Source organism: Austrofundulus limnaeus, unplaced genomic scaffold (assembly GCF_001266775.1).
Source record: "Austrofundulus limnaeus strain Quisiro unplaced genomic scaffold, Austrofundulus_limnaeus-1.0 Scaffold365, whole genome shotgun sequence".
In the NCBI taxonomy this organism is placed as follows: domain Eukaryota; kingdom Metazoa; phylum Chordata; class Actinopteri; order Cyprinodontiformes; family Rivulidae; genus Austrofundulus; species Austrofundulus limnaeus.
This window is the reverse complement of record NW_013952767.1, coordinates 156775-161380: the sequence shown is the minus strand read 5'-3', so window position 1 is coordinate 161380 and position 4606 is coordinate 156775.

The following is a 4606-nucleotide window of genomic DNA, read 5'->3' as shown; positions in this document are numbered from 1 at the left end:
TTTTAAGTGTATTTATTTATTGGTCCATTTATATATTTCTGATTTTGTTTGTAATTATGTCAGTTTCGGTCCTCCATAAGTTTTTCGGTTTGACTCCAGTAAATTATCTAAAAAAAGAAAAACTGATGTTTTGATTGTTGTGGTTTTCTTGTTTTGYCATCTGTTTTATTTTGTCGAATTCTTTTTCACTTTGAGTAATGACTTTGTGTTTGTCAGTGTTTATTTCAAACGTGTTAAATGGTTGTAAATCTTTTAAAATGAGCTTTCCAGAGCATTTGTTTGTTTGTTTTTTCATTCCTGCATATGAACACCAGGGGTTGCACATGAGCAGCTTTAGTAAAAGTCCCTTTTTCTGATAAGATTCACCTGAGAAAAAAAACAACCAGAGCTTGTGTGACTCTTGATTTAAAAAAAAAAAACAGCTCTTATCTGATGTTTGTAAATTTATCTCATCTTCGTTCTCTCAAGATACAGGCTGCTCATTTATTCAGTACTTTGTGTTGCACAGTGAACATTGGTGCTGATAAAGAAAACCGACTTCCTAGATGTTTATTGTATTATTTAAATATATTCAGTTGTTTTAAGTGTTGAAAATATGTATGGAAACACCAGTTTGTCTTCAGAAACCAAATGCAATAAAGGTGTTTCTGTGGATTATATAATTGATGTATKTTTTTAAAGCACAATAAAGACGCTCAGTAAAAACTGATGCTGTTTTTAAATCTGCAAATTAAACTTCTATACATTCTCATGTACATTCTTTACATTTCTGTGGCCACTGAAGTACATTTAATGGTTTTCTAAGCATTGAAGGAAGGGGGAAAAAAAGCTTCTGCTTTGCAACAGTTTAGTGATCAGAGGAATTCCTGGTGTATCTGTCATCACAGGTTGACATGAAGTGCTGGTAAATATGCTTCTGATAAAATTGCAGCCTCTGGGTATGTGCCTGGCCTTGTCTGAAACGTGTTCCTGGTCCCCGCGCTGTGATTTTTATCAGCCGTGTTTACGAACAAATAACTCCTCTCTGCAGACAGAGTGAGAGCTACCACCGGCAGCACCAAGGCCAGTGTGGGAATGAATCAAATCCATGTCGGTCCTGTGGCTGGAATTTTCCCAGATGGTTGTTCATGTGTTTGTGGTGCTGAATTGTTACTATCTTTGATACGATATCCGCTGCATTCTTTGGCTGTAGCCTCCGCTGGAGCTCATATTACAAGAGGAAAGCATTTTTCCTTGTTACACATGGCCGACCTCTTTTTAATAAGAGGACGTCTCAGTTTTCTGTTAAACTTGGTACAGTCGTATCACGAGTCAATAAATCTCTAAGAAGTTCTGCCTTATTTAAAAGCCTGRCATCTGTTGAAGGAATGCACATCGCCTGTCGCTTTAATGCTGGAGTTTTAAAGTAAGATTATGTGTTATAGCTGCTTTGATTAAGGCCATGCCGCACTATAACGCACGTGTGTCAAACTCAAGGCCCACAGGCCAAATGTGGCCCACCGTGATATTTTATGCGGCCCGCGAGTGCTTTAAAAATGAAACTTTCATTTCTCATTTCCTATTTCTTCTAACTTCTTTTCACTTAAGATCTGTTAGTTAAACAAGGACATGTTTGGTATCAAACCTCAGAATCAAGAAGGCTCGTAAAAAATGATTCTACATCCACTAAAAACTGTTAAAGCAACAAGCTCAAGAGGTTAAAGCCAGTGTTGACTATAAACTACATCTCCCATAATGCATGTCATTTATTTTGACGTTCCATGTTTAGTTGAAGTTAAACACAAAACATCAAAGCTAAGAACAGCAGRTACTTTGAGGGCCACCATAATGCTCATGTAGGCCTTGGTGAAAATGAGTTTGACACCCCTGCTCTAATGTTTTAGATAAGTTGTGAAAAGTTTGTCCAACACTGAAGATGTCTACACTTAAGGTGGAATTTTAAGAAAAATTCTACTAAAAGTCTGTTTTTGGCATATACACTGTAATGCTAACAATTAGGTAAAAAATGTAGCCGATATGAGTAAAATAGTCACAAAYGTTTCACAAGTCTCCTCTGGCTCCAACATGTAMGGCTGGATGGGCRAGTCTTCCCTTGTTGGCATCTTTTAATTATTTTTTTTAAAGTTTTTGTGCCGYTAGAGTCGTGAACCCCTCGATTAAGTGGAATGGACCCATCTAGAAGCTGGAGGGGGGCGGGGTCTGAATCGCCTCGTTTGGATGGATGCTGCGTTCACACCGAATGCCATGTCAGCATCAGGAGCGTCAGGTTTACATGCAAAGTCTATGGTGGATGCAACGGGAAGTGTTGTGGCGCATCTAGGGAGATGAGAGCGGCGTGATTTGAACAATATGAATGACCTGAGCGTTCGATGCGCTTGACGTGTCGGACGCTGGATTTGGAATATCTGAACTTTTGCAGCTCGATGCGTCGCGTCAACCAATCAGAGAGGCTCCACTGTGTGACGTAGTGACAGATTTTCCGTCGGGACAGTTTCCTGACTGATGTCCACTAACCCGTGACAGATGGACAGGATCTCTTTAGCTGAAATCGAGTGCCGGTAGTCGGTGTCCTGGCAGGAGATATCAGCACCGATGCGGGTCAGCGGCTCATCAAACTGGACTCGGGACAAAAATAGTTCTGAAAGCGAGCCTCGTCAGCTCGCAGCTCCTGGGTTGTGCAAAACTCAAACTCAGAACGTCTCTGAATAATCTGCTGAATTAATTATGAATTATTTATCYACACCGGCAGAGGAGGGAGGGGGCGGGGAGGCTCTTGAAGTGCTGGACGCTCGTCGAGCACTTCAAGAGCAATTTTGACTCGCGTCTGACCTCGAAGTGCACAAGCGTCCAACTTGAAGCACTGGACGTGATTTTGACGCAGAAATCACGTTCGGTGTGAACGCAGCATCAAAGAGAGCCTCAAAAGCCAGTTGATACGAGACACAAYCCAGARAAAGAGGATAAGTWAAAACCTATCCAGATAAATTTTGCCTYCTGGACAGAGKGAATTTTACGGAAGSGGAGAACAGMCGTTTTCCGCAAGTAAWTTTTTCCAWGGTTTTCTYGAGATAACRACATATTTCTTGTATGTCGTGATAACAAGTTAATTATGTCATTATCACGAGAAAACCATAGCTGAAAATGGCCGCTCTTGGCTTCCGTAGAATTTAATTGTGGTGGATGAAAAGTATAAATACTGTGTACCACATACCATGCTACATACCTTTCTGATATTGTTTTAGTTTGTACAAAATCTATCACAGCTGCAACACACAAATCATGTCACACTACARCAGGACACAACAGATATATGTAGTCTGGCAAATAACAGGTAATGCATTCTTTTAGCACGACATTAATCATTTTGATCTTTAGAAAAAAGATTTGGGAGGGAGGTCACCTCCCAATAAATGTCATTTTTGAACAACTTTTACTTTTATTACTTAAATACATTTTAAGTCAGAAATTTACTTTTAAGAACAAAAAATATCAGATACTTTAAGACTTTTACTCAAGTAATGTTCTTTGAGGAGACTAACTTTTATGGTAAGACACGTACTTTTACTCAAGTATCACTTTGAGGTACTTTACACAACACTGTTTAAATGTGAAAAAGAAGGATTTAAAACCATGACGCGTCTCAATKCAGTGAACATGTTGTGCATCGTGTTGAACTCAAAGCACGTGTTGGTGATAATGCCTTCATGTCAGCTCCTGTCATCTTTTATCACATTTACAGGAAGGTCAGGCCCTCACGACGGCTGTTGATCATTCAGGAAGTGAAGCGGCTGCCAGCAGCTGCTGCTGTCTGACATCTGACACGTCACACAGTCACATTCTGTCAGCTGGCAGGCGTGGCACTCAGAGCCATAACAACAGATGATGGCCTGTGCATTCTGATTATTACCAAATAATAAATCAAAGGGTTTTTTTTAATCATCTGCAGGAGTTTCCTGCAGGGGTTGAATGTTACASTCTCCTCAGGAAGTGCAGCTCACTCTGGACCTTCTTATAGAGGAGGTCAGTGTTCTGGGACCATTTACGTCATCTACATGGGTGCAGATCCATGCCAACACTCTTGGCAGTTTCTCTCAATTTTGCTAGTTGCCTTGAGGCAAACAGTTGATTTTCCTCACCGGCTGTTAGGTCATTTGTGTCAAACAGATGTTCAGCAAGTTGGGACGGGAACTGATAAGAATTTTGCAATTCCGATTCCATTATCGATATCGCGTAACGATTCAATTCCCTTAGGCCAGGGGTCTGCAACCAGCGGCTCTGGGGCCACATGTGGCTCTTTGGTCCCTCTGCAGTGGCTCTTTGAAAATGTGACCAAACATAACAGAATATTTTTTAGGTTGTTTTTATACCCACAACAGAAATCAATTTGTATGCAACATGTGATTAATACTACTAATAAAAAAAGTAAAACATGTTAGCTCATGCTAGCCTGTTGTTAACTTAGATTCCATTTTCTTTCTATGATCTTTCTCTCAAATCCATCAGAATTACCTTTAAATAATTTGAAGACTATATAGTAATAAGAATTAGAAAATAGATATGCCTGAATAATTCAGTTGTACTAGTTTTTATGAAATTCGGTATAAAC